A 13084-nucleotide genomic window follows, 5' to 3' on the forward strand; every position below is an offset into this window, starting at 1 on the left:
GTCTGCTCTCTCTCAGATATCTGCCTCCCACTGGACGTTTTGGATGCACATTGAAAATCCTGTCATTGTTTTACAACTTCTTAGATGTTGCACTGCAGTTTTCAAATGTCCCCCTAAGGAGCAGAATTAGATTTCTGCAGGTCAACTGTTTCTACAGTCACATCATTTATCAATTGATTGGAACAAATGTTTTCCCACCTAGTTCCCACTGCACTATTATAAAACAAATCTCAGCTGTTCCAATATCAACACTAGCATACCACTGAGTGTGAAGCAATGCATTGGGCATGCCTTAATGGTACTCTAGTATGGACATTGGAACTTGCTGCTTCTAATCTGCCAATCATTTTAGAGTCAAGATGCACACGTTTGTAGCTATGTGGACTTCTGTCTACCACACAAATGGATTCCACATTTCACTTCCCAATCTGAAAGCACACTCATTGCTATCATGCTAGAATTCTCAATTGAGCAGGTGAGCTACAATTACATATGCATGTACATTCTGCATCATGGCTACAGGTGTTAGATTTGCATGAGTCAATCAATCACAATCTTAGATGTTCCTGCTTGATACTCTTGGAAATCTTCCTTTACACTTCCTTTACAAGTTATTTGTACTCATACTGTAGCACTAATGTATTCATCTATATTAGCAATAAGTAATTAAGTAGTAATAATGTATTATTTCTAAGGAATAATAAAGAAAAGTAGCAATAACTATTCCCCAGGTCGTTGTGGTAAATGAGAATGTGTTCTCAGTCAACTTACCTGGAAAATAAGGGTTAAATAAATAAATACATAAAAAGTCTCTGCCTCACCTAATTTCACAAATGTTCCAAGGAGCTTCTGTCTCGAAATGAGAGCTACTGCTGCATGTCAGTCCAAGAGCAAAATGAACACAAGGAACCGGCCTTCATTTAAATACCCCTGATTCTTAATCCTGCAGTCTCCTGGTTTCCAGTCACATGGTCTCCAAAAAGGTCAGCCAGCTCCTTCAGCACCCTCCCCCCACCTCCATTCCTGGACATCAGAGGGGGTGGGGACATCAGTGAGGCAGGTCAATATGGTGTTTTTAACCAACTTATCCCATTAAGCCTTGGCACACCTGTGTCAAGCTTGTCAAAGGAGTCGACATTGTCTGCATGTGGTTGCGTTCCTGGTCCATGTGATGGGTCTTTAAAGAGTCTGGGTTGTCACTGTGATTGGTCTTTAAAGACTGTCTTTAAAGTCTGTGTCATAGTTCTGAAATTTGTTTTAGATCAAATACAACAAACTGTAACAGTAGATAATTCCCAAATCCCTATAGTTTATACTCTAGACAGTACAATTTAAGTGTAGCACTACTTAAGATCATTACACAACATCAAACTCTTTTTACCCCATTCATTTCTCCAGTGCTATTTGTATTAGTAATGAAGTGCAGCATGAATCAAAATCTCTGTATCGGGGGAGGGTGTAGTGATGTATTTGACTTTTCCTTGTTGAATATGGTAAAAATGTTAATGTCCATGGGGAATAATTAGATGGGAAGGTGCCCATTTAATGGGGAAATGTACTTACTACGACTGTGATATGTGTTTCCCACCTAGCTATCTTAAGATGAATGCACTAACTGTAAGTCACTCTGGATAAGAGCATTTGCTAAATGCATAAAATGTCAATGTAAATTAACCGTGACTGTCTAAGCACAGAGCTCTGACGTGCAAGGACATTGACCTTGACCTTGGCATGGTGAAGTGGCCAAATATGGACCTGCAGTTAATGGGGACATCTGGATTAGAGATTTAGGACCCTTTGGTTCAGGACAGACCAAGGGCCCTTAAAGGAAGCTGAAGCTATTTCATATACAGTACTTCATCACCTGATAATGGAGGTCTGGGGATGAGTACTTCAATAATTGGTGAATTGGTAGCAAAGTTGACAATATGCCCTTGTCTCATAAGAGATATTTCATATAATTTGGATCTTTTTTGACATGAATGATTTTACTGAGGAAAAAAGTAGTCATACGTATTGCTCCTCAAGTTGAGTCTTGGATATGTTGACCCAGACCCCTGGTCTGGTCTGGTTTTGAGGGCCCGGCCAGTTATAGAAAACCTTATTTGAAAGACTCAGAAGCATGGATATGGATCAGCCTCTCAGCCAGTACCTGGGTTGATGAGGCTAGGACTGGGTCATTTCTTGACCCCTTAAGAGAGATCTGGATTCTATGTTCAATTATTGACCTGTGACAAAAACAGCTAATATCCTGTAACTACATACAGAACATTGGATAAACAGAACATTGGATAAACAGAGCATTGGATAAACAGAATATTGGATAAACAGAACATTGGATAAACAGAATATTGGATAAACAGAATATTGGATAAACAGAACATTGGATAAACAGAATATTGGATAAACAGAACATTGGATAAACAGAACATTGGATAAACAGAACATTGGATAAACAGAACATTGGATAAACAGAACATTGGATAAACAGAATATTGGATAAACAGAACATTGGATAAACAGAATATTGGATAAACAGAACATTGGATAAACAGAACATTGGATAAACAGAACATTGGATAAACAGAATATTGGATAAACAGAACATTGGATAAACAGAATATTGGATAAACAGAACATTGGATAAACAGAATATTGGATAAACAGAATATTGGATAAACAGAATATTGCATTTTCTGTTGATACATTGTGAAGACGCCACTTGGTCTTTCACTTTCTTGTCTGTGCACAGATGAAATCAATGTCGACGAAATGTCTAGAATAGAAATTGCATTAGTCTACGTCAGGAAGCTATAGTTCAAGATGTACTTTAAGCACAGTTGATGTGATTAGGGATCTCTTAGTGATAACCTGTCTGACAGACAGTTAAAAGACAATTAACTGTTGACAACCATTTTTCCATAAACAACACTGACATTTAACTTTAAAAGCAACAGAGGGTCAAAGCATGGTGTTAGTATTAGTAGGTCAATATGTAAATCTTTTAAGAGTCACAGGCCCAGCCTTTTCTGTATGTGTGTTCACAGTAATACTTGGATAATTAGATTACACAGGGGTTAAGAAATTAGCACTGATTTACCTCGATGGGGTTTGACTTTACCATAGGCAGTACATAGACAGACAAACACACAGTATGCATTCTACATGAACTGTCTGTATATGTGAACTGTATATGTATACATATACATGAACTGTCTTGTTGTTTTTATGTATATAGATTGTGTGTTATGTTAAAGCCCTCTGTGCTGTGCTGCATTGAGAACATTGCATGCATATTAAGCCAGTACATGTCCAGGCCCGTCTGAAGTTTTCTAGAGAGCATTTGGATGATCCAGAAGAAGATTGGGAGAATGTCATATGGTCAGATGAAACCAAAAAATATAACTTTTTGGTAAAAACTCAACTCGTCGTGTTTGGAGGACAAAGAATGCTGAGTTGCATCCAAAGAACACCATAACTACTGTGAAGCATGGGGGTGGAAACATCATGCTTTGGGGCTGTTTTTCTGCAAATGGACCAGGACGACTGATCCGTGTAAAGGAAAGAATGAATGGGGCCATGTATCGTGAGATTTTGAGTGAAAACCTCCTTCCATCAGCATGGGCATTGAAGATGAAACGTGGCTGGGTCGTTCAGCATGACAATGATCCCAAACACACCGCCCGGGTAACAAAGGTGTGGCTTCGTAAGAAGCATTTCAAGGTCCTGGAGTGGCCTAGCCAGTCTCCAGATCTCAACCCCATAGGAAATCTTTGGAGGGAGTTGAAAGTCCGTGTTGCCCAGCAACAGCCCCAAAACATCACTGCTCTAGAGGAGATCTGCATGGAGCAATGGGCCAAAATACCAGCAACAGTGTGTGAAAACCTTGTGAAGACTTACAGAAAACGTTTGACCTCTGTCATTGCCAACAAAGGGGATATAACAAAGTATTGAGATAAACTTTTGTTATTGACCAAATATTTATTTTCCACCATCATTTAAAATAAATTCATAAAAAATCCTACAATGTGATTTGTCTGTCATAGTTGAAGTGTACCTATGATGAAAATTACAGGCCTCTCTCATCTTTTTAAGTGGGAGAACTTGCACAATTGGTGGCTGACTAAATACTTTTTTGCCCCACTGTAGATTATGAATTGGCAACTCGTTCTCATTTTGAGAAATATGGTAGGCCACTTGATTTCAACATCTGAACAAACTGGACAGGCAAGCATGCTGTTGAAACAGTTGAAGACGGACAGAAGGTTGTGTTCAGAACAATTCAACTGTTTTGCCTTGTTTAGCTGAATTCAAATCTTGTGATAATACCTAGATCCGATTTGGCTAAACTAGAAATAAAAATATTAGCGCGTGGGCTTTCGCTTGAGAGATTGTTTATGAGATCTGTGTTAATTATCTATAATGCCTGCTACATTATTAGTGAATGTAACAAAGAGGCACTTTTTATAGACAGACCTGAAAACCAGATCAGTGATTATTGCACAAAAAAAGCAGGTATAAATATTTTGATAAAATGATTAAATTATTAGTGGGTCTTATGGCTGTGGAAGGCATATATTCAGCCTATGTATAATTTTACAAGCTCTGAATTCAAACATTATTGCTGACTGTTTTAAAAGCAGTCTATTTGACCTTTTAAGTGTACAACAAAGCTTATTTAGAGAAAACCTTTTTTTAAATGTAGATATACAGTACCAGTCAAAAGTTTGGACACCTACTCATTCAAGGGTTTTTGTAGAATAATAGTGAAGACATCAAAACAATGGAATAACACATATGGAATCATGTAGTAAGCAAAAAAGTGTTAAACAAATCTACAAATGTTTTATATTTTAGATCCTTCAACGTAGCCACCCTTTTCCTTGATGACAGCTTTGCACACGCTTGGCATTCTCTCAACCAACTTCACCTGGAATGCTATTCCAACAGTCTTGAAGGAGTTCCCACATATGCTGAGCACTTGTTGGCCGCTTTTCCTTCATTCTACAGTCCATCTAATCCCAAACCATCTCAATTGGGTTGAGGCCGGGTGATTGTGGAGGCCAGGTCATTTGATGCAGAACTCCATCACTCTCCTCCTTGGTCAAATAGCCCTTAGACAGCCTGGAGGTGTGTTGGGTCATTGTCCTGTCGAAAAAACAAATGATAGCCTCACTAAGCACAAACCAGATGGGATGGCCTATCGCTGCAGAATGCTGTGGTAGCCATGCTGGTTAAGTGTGCCTTGAATTCAAAATAAATCCCAGACAGTGTCACCAGAAAAGCACCATCACACTTCCTCCTCCATGCTTCACGGTGGGAACCACACATGTGGAGATCATCCGTTCATCTACTCTGCGTTTCACAAAGATATAGTGGTTGGAACCAAATAAACTCAGCAAAAAAAAAGTCCTCATGGACTGCACCAGATTTGCCAGTTCTTGCTGTGAGATGTTACCCCACTCTTCCACCAAGGCACCTGCAAGTTCACAGACATTTATTGGGGGAATGGCCCTAGCCCTCACCCTCCAATCCAACAGGTCCCAGACGTGCTCAATAGGATTGAGATCTGGGCTCTTCGCTGGCCATGGCAGAACACTGACATTCCTGTCTTGCAGGAAATCATGCACAGAACGAGCAGTATGGCTGGTGGCATTGTAATGCTGGAGGGTCATGTCAGAATGAGCCTGCAGGAAGGGTACCACATGAGGGAGAAAGATGTCTTCCCTGTAACGCACAGCGTTGAGATTGCCTGCAATGACAACAAGCTATGTCCGATGATGCTGTGACACACCGCCCCAGACCATGACGGACCCTCCACCTCCAAATCGATCCCGCTCCAGAGTACAGGCCTCGGTGTAACACTCATTCCTTCAATGATAAGTGCGAATCCGACCATCACCCCTGGTGAGACAAAACTGCGACTCATCAGTGAAGAGCACTTTTTGCCAGTCCTGTCTGGTCCAGCGATGGTGGGTTTGTGCCCATATGCGACGTTGTTGCCGGTGATGTCTGGTGAGGACCTGCCTTACAACAGGCCTACAAGCCCTCAGTCCAGCCTCTCTCAGTCAATTGCGGAGAGTCTGAGCACGGATGGAGGGATTGTGCGTTCCTGGTGTAACTCGGGCAGTTCTTGTTGCCGTCCTGTACTTGTCCCGCAGGTGTGATGTTTGGATGAACCGATCCTGTGCAGGTGTTGTTACACGTGGTCTGCCACTGCGAGGATGATCAACTGTCCATCCTGTCTCCCTGTAGCGCTGTCTTAGGTATCTCAGTGTACAGACATTGAAATGTATTGCCCTGACCACATCTGCAGTCCTCATGCCTCCTTGCAGCATGTCTAAGGCACGTTAACGCAGATGAGCAGGGACCCTGGGCATCTTTCTTTGGGTGTTTTTCAGTCAGTAGAAAGGCCTCTTTAGTGTCCTAAGTTTTCATAACTGTGACCTTAATTGCCTACCGTCTGTAAGCTGTTAGTGTTTTAATGACTGTTCCACAGGTGCATGTTCATTAATTGTTTATGGTTGATGGAACAAGCATGGGAAACAGTGTTTAAACCCTTTACAATGAAGATCTGTGAAGTTATTTAGATTTTTACAAATTATATTTTTTTCAACAATTGTTATAGTTATAGTTTATCTCAAATTTGGACTCATCAGACCAAAGGACCGATTTTCACCAGTCTAATGTCCATTGCTCGTGTTTCTTGGCCCAAGATAGTCTCTTATTCTTATTGCTGTCCTTTAGTAGTGGTTTCTTTGCAGCAATTTGACCATGAAGGCCTGATTCATGCAGTCTCATCTGAACAGTTGCTGTTGAGATGTGTTTGTTACTTGAACTCTGTGAAGCATTTTTTGGGCTGCAATCTGAGGTGCAGTTAACTCTAATGAACTTATCCTCTGCAGCAGAGGTAACTCTGGGTCTTCCTTTCCTGTCGCGGTCCTCATGAGAGCCAGTTTTATCATAGAGCTTGATGGTGGTTTTTGCGACTGTACTTGGAAGAAACTTTCAAAGTTCTTGACATTTTCTGGATTGACTAACCTTCATGTCTAAGAATAATGATGGATTGTCATTTCTCTTTGCTTATTTGAGCTGTTCTTGCCATAATATGGACTTGGTCTTTTACCAAATATGGCTATCTTCTGTATACCACCCCTACCTTGTCATAACAAAACTGATTGACTCAAACGTATTAACAAGTCACACCTGTTAACTGAAATGCATTTCAAGTGACTACCTCATGAATCTGGATGAGAGAATGCAGAGAGTGTGCAAAGCTGTCATCAAGGCAAAGGGTGGCTATTTGAAGAATCTCAAATATAACATATTTTGAATTGTTTAACACTTTTTTGGTTACTACATGATTCCATATATGTTATTTCATAGTTTTGATGTCTTCACCATTATTCTACAATGTAGAAAATAGTAAAAATGAAGAAAAAACATAGAATGAGTAGGTGTGTCCAAACTTTTGACTGGTACTGTATATCGTTAATCGCCCATAAGTTTGAAAACACAGAGATATGAGTTTTTAAGCGATATTGCCCAGCCCTAACCTGAACACAAGCTAACATTTAAAAGCAGTCACAGGTGTCTCTAATTCATCTGCCAACATAGATCTAGTGTAGTCAACCAATTTATACTCTTGATATCCATTATCCTATACACCCATTTAAATGGCACTAGTTAATTATAAGGCTGGAATCTTATGCCACTGTTCCTCTTTAGTGGAATCGTTTTTATGGAAGACAGTGTTGGCGCTACCTGCCGCACAAAACAAATGAAGAAGAGGAACTGGGTGCACTGGTTTGTTTTTATTTAGTCTCAGGTTCATTATGTGTGTAGTTTATAACATTGCCAAATGGGACAGACAACCGACATGGATTATGCCTTTTAAGTAAGCCTTGTATTCAATAGGTACAGTTGAAGTGGGAAGTTTACATACACCTTAGCCAAATACATTTAAACACAGATTTTCACAATTCCTGACATTTAATCCTAGTAAAAATGCCCTGTTTTGGGTCAGTTAGGATCACCACTTTATTTTAATTTGAAATGGCAGAATAATAGTAGAGAGAATGATTTATTTCAGCTTTTATTTCTTTCATCACATTCCCAGTGGGTCAGAAGTTTACATACACTTAATTAGTATTTGGTAGCATTGCCTTTAAATTGTTTAACTTGGGTCAAACATTTCAGATAGCCTTCCACAAGCTTCCCACAATAAGTTTGTGTGAATTTTGGCCCATTCCTCCCGACAGAGCTGGTGTAACTGAGTCACGTTTGTAGGATCCTTGCTCGCACACGCTTTTTCAGTTCTGTCCACACATTTTCTATAGGATTGAGGTCAGGGCTTTGTGATGGCCACTCCAATACCTAGACTTTGCTGTCCTTAAGCCATTTAGACACAACTTTGCAAGTATGCTTGCGGTCATTGTCCATTTGGAAGACCCATTTGCGACCAAGCTTTAACTTCCTGACTGATGTCTTCAGATGTTGCTTCAATATATCCACATAATTTTCCTTCCTCATGACGCCATCTATTTTGTAAAGTGCACCAGTACCTCCTACAGCAAAGCACCCCCACAACATGATGCTGCCACCCCCGTGCATCACGGTTGGGATGGTGTTCTTCAGCTTCCCATTTTTCCTCCAAACATAATGATGGTCATTATGGCCAAACAGTTCTATTTTAGTTTCATCAGACCAGAGGACATTTCTCCAAAAAGTACGAGCTTTGTCCCCATGTGCAGTTGCAAACCGTAGTCTGGCTTTTTTATGCCAGTTTTGGAGCAGTGACTTCTTCCTTGCTGAGCGGCCTTTCAGGTTATGTCGATATAGGACTCGCTTTACTGTGGATATAGATACTTTTGTACCTGTTTCTTCCAGCATCTTCACAAGGTCTTTTGAGTTGTTCTGGGATTGATTTGCACTTTTCGCACCAAAGTACGTTCATCTCTAGGAGACAGAACGCGTCTCCTTCCTGATCGGTATGACGGCTGCGTGGTCCCATGGTGTTTATACTTGCGTACTATTGTTTGTACAGATGAACGTGGTACCTTCAGGTGTTTGGAAACGTATCCCAAGGATGAACCAGACTTGTGGAGGTCTACAATTCTGTTTCCGAGGTCCTGGCTGATTTCTTTTGATTTTCCCATAATGTCAAGCAAAGAGGCACTGAGTTTGAAGGTAGGCCTTGAAATACATCCACAGGTACACCTCCAATTGACTCAAATGATGTCAATTAGCCTATCAGAAGCTTCTAAAGCCATGACACAATTTTCTGGAATTTTCCAAGCTGTTTAAACGCACAGTCAACTTAGTGAATGTAAACTTCTGACCCACTGGAATTGTGATATATTGAATTATAAGTTAAATAATCTGTCTGTAAACAATTGTTGGAAAAATGACTTGTGTCATGCACAAAGTAGATGTCCTAACCGACTTGCCAAACTTGTTGTTAACTTTCTTGTTAACAAGAAATGTGTGGAGTGGTTTAAAAACTAGTTTTAATGACACCAACCTAAGTGTATGCAAACTTCCAACTTCAACTGTATCAACCAATATCAACATATGGGACTGTCTGGAAGAGAGGAGCTTTGTTTCAGCTCACCCAGTTCTAGACCAAAGGTGTCTGGACAGATAGACCATGTGAGATGTGTGACACTGCATACAATCCTTCGTATCCCCCTTAATTGCCATTGCCAAGCAACCCTGAAATAGAATTCCAACACTGACCTGTCACCTTATTGACACATTTAGTAACTGGCACACTTCCTAGAGAGAGAAAGAGAGAATTGCCTTTAATAATTCTGAATTTTCTTCTCATATAAAAAGGAATTTAATAAAGTGCCTTCAGAAAGTATTTATACACCTTGACTTATTCCACGTTGTTGTATTACAGCCTAAATACAAAATGGATTAAATCGTTTTTTTCTCACCCATCTACACGCCATAATTACAAAGTAAAAAACATGTTTTTAGAAATGCTAGCAAATAATGAAATACATAAATATTGCATTTACATAAGTATTCACACCCCTGAGTCAATACTTTGTCAAACAACTTAGGAAGCATTTACAGCCGTGAGTCTTTCTGGGTAAGTCTCTAAGAGATTTCCACACCTAGATTGTGCAACATTTGCCCATTATTCTTTTCAAATTCTTCAAGCTCTGTCAAATTGGTTGTTGATCATTGCTAGACTACCATTTTCAGGTCTTGTCATAGATGTTTAAGTAGATTTAAGTCAAAACTGTAACTCGGACATTCACTGTCTTCTTAGTAAGCAACCCTGTGTAGATTTGGCCTTGTGTTTATGGTTATTGTCCTGCTGAAAGGTGAATTCATGAAAAGTAATGTGTTGCATTGGATTTTCCCCAAAGATAATCGCTTGCCACATTTTTAGCACTATTTCTAAGGGCATTGTTGCAAACAGGATTCTTTTGTACAGGCTTCCTTCTGTTGACTGTCAATTATTTTAGTATTGTGGAGTAACTACAATGTTATTGATCCATCCTCAGTTTTCTCCTAACTCTGTAACTGTTTTAAAGTCAGCATTGACCTCATTGTGAAATCCCTGAGTGGTTTCCTTCCTCTCCGGCGACTGAGTTAGGAACGACACCTGTGTCTTTGTAGTGACTGGGTGTATTGATACGCCATCCAAAGTGTAATGAATAACTTCATCATCTACCAATAGGTGCCCTTCTTTGCGAGGTATTGGAAAACTGCTCGACTGAGGGACCTTCTAGATAAATGTATGTGTGGGGTACAGAGATAAGGTTGTAAATCAAAAATCATGTTAAACACATATTGCACATAGCGTGAGTCCATGCAATGTATTATGTGACTTGTTAAGCAAACGTTTACTACTGAACTTATTAAGGCTTGCCATAACAACGGAGTTGAATATTTATTGACTCAAGACATTTTAGCTTTTCATTTATGGGTTTTTGTGTGTAGATAAGTGACACAGCATCTCAATTTAATCCATTTAAAATTCAGGCTGTAACACAACAAATGTGGGAAAAGGTAAAGGGTGTGAACACTTTCTAAAGGTATATGTTCCTAGAGTTGGAAAAATGTGCCGCAGTGCAGCAATGAGAGCTCTTTCTTTCATTCCTCAATCCCATACATTTGTCCAATAGGGATTTTAACCTATGACAAACTATGTCCGTATAGAACAAGTTATTCCTCACATAAACCCTTAAATCATATGTCATTTGAAAGAATTCCATCTAGTGAGGCAGATATAAGCTAAGGTTTCAACATCCTAATGTCAATGGCACAAAAAAAAGGTGTCTGATGGATAACTGTGGATCTAAACTTTCCAATGATATATGATTAAAGGGTACACCTGAGCAAGAACTTGTTGTATACTGACATTGTCATAGGTTGAAATCCCTATGGGAGAAATGAATGGGGTGGAGGGATGAAAGAAAGAGTGATAACACAGAGAAAGCTCCCATTGCTGCACTGCTATCACACATTTTCCAACTCAAAGGACATTTCAAGAAAATCACAATGAGATATCGACAACCCAAGGGAGCCTGACCGACCACCCTGGCTCATGGATTATTTGTCATTTGTTTGCATTAGAATTTTAAGCACTGCAGTGCACTACAGCTCCGGAATTATACACATTGTTGTTAAAAATCACTTGTCGCACAAACAGCGTCTTCACATCTTTTTCATTCTTTTCACAATATCGGACTGATTTGTATGTGGGCGTGGATCAGATATTGTGTTGCCTATAGTTTGTCAGTAGTAGGCTAATCAACATAATTGTATCCAATTTAAAATCACTACAAACATGCTAGATACAAGTCACCAATGCTTTAACCCCATTGGGATGTATTTAAAAAATATATATAATTGAAATATTAAAGATGCACTATGCAGAAATCGCTCCGGCATTTCCTGGTTGCTAAAATTCGAATAGTCCGCCTAATTTCAGTTTGTGACAAAACAAGCAAGTGTAGTGTAGAGAATCATTGTACCATCTAAACCGCTGTAAAATATATTTTCCATAACCAAAAATATTGTCTTTTCAGCTGTTTGAAGCTGGTGTACAAACCCAAAGTAAAAGAAGTGAAAACAAAATTTAAGACTGGGAAGCAAAGAAATAGTGCACATAGAACAGCAAATAGATGTGCTGCTACCAACATTTTGAATTACAAACAGGTAAATCACTTCCTAGACTTGCTTTCAAAGAGAATGACAGCTCTACAACTTACAGTTCTATGTGAATTTGGTCAGGTTGCCCAAAAAGTGACATATTGCAGCTTTGAAAGCCACTGTTAGAGTTATCATTTAGCTTACGTTGATTATGAAGCTGTAGTATCAATATAAGTTATCACTATAGTGTCAATAATCCCCCCAAATGTATGCGTCTTGTCGTTACGTAATTCTTAATTGTGTCATTGAACCATTTCAGACACCAGTGTAACAAGTTGACTCTATGGGAGAATCACAATAATTAATTAATGACAAGATCACTAATTATTTACTGAATGGTCATTCAAAAATGTTTAATTAGACTAAAACTGTATTAGGCAAAATTCTGAACTTAAGTTGTTAGGTAACAGTTGTGTTAATGTCCATGTTAGGCTGTGTGAATGACAACTACAATATTGAATTCATTCATTTGTCAGGGAGCATGTGACTGTTTTCACAAAGGTGCACAAATTTCATACATTACACCGGATTTAGCGCAAGCTCATTTTGATCTGCAGCCCCTGTTGCTCATATTACAGAATGACAAAGACATAGATCTACTGTGAATGAAACAAGATACACTGGATCAATAGAAATAGTCCTACTGTGAATGATACAAGATACACTGGATCAATAGAAATAGTCCTACTGTGAATGATACAAGATACACTGGATCAATAGAAATAGTCCTACTGTGAATGATACAAGATACACTGGATCAATAGAAATAGCCCTACTGTGAATGATACAAGATACACTGGATCAATAGAAATAGTCCTACTGTGAATGATACAAGATACACTGGATCAATATAAATAGCCCTACTGTGAATGATACAAGATACACTGGATCAATAGAAATAGTCCTACTG

The 13084-nt window shown here is 39.2% G+C and overlaps 1 protein-coding gene across 2 annotated transcripts in view; it reads right to left on the reverse strand.

Annotated features, from left to right (window-relative positions):
* LOC110538323 (retinal cone rhodopsin-sensitive cGMP 3',5'-cyclic phosphodiesterase subunit gamma) overlaps window positions 1–13084 on the reverse strand; it is a 50384-nt gene that overhangs the window by 4085 nt on the left and 33215 nt on the right. Inside the window, exon 1 of one of the 2 annotated variants that reach the window (XM_021625058.2) lies at window positions 822–945. The exons of the other annotated variant lie outside the window; for it this stretch is intronic. The gene's annotated coding sequence lies outside the window, so the exon portion shown is untranslated. Of the gene's footprint in view, window positions 1–821; window positions 946–13084 lie in introns of those variants that run through there. 2 annotated transcript variants of the gene reach the window in all.

The sequence above is a fragment of the Oncorhynchus mykiss genome, chromosome 12, assembly GCF_013265735.2.
Source record: "Oncorhynchus mykiss isolate Arlee chromosome 12, USDA_OmykA_1.1, whole genome shotgun sequence".
Taxonomy (NCBI): Eukaryota; Metazoa; Chordata; class Actinopteri; order Salmoniformes; family Salmonidae; genus Oncorhynchus; species Oncorhynchus mykiss.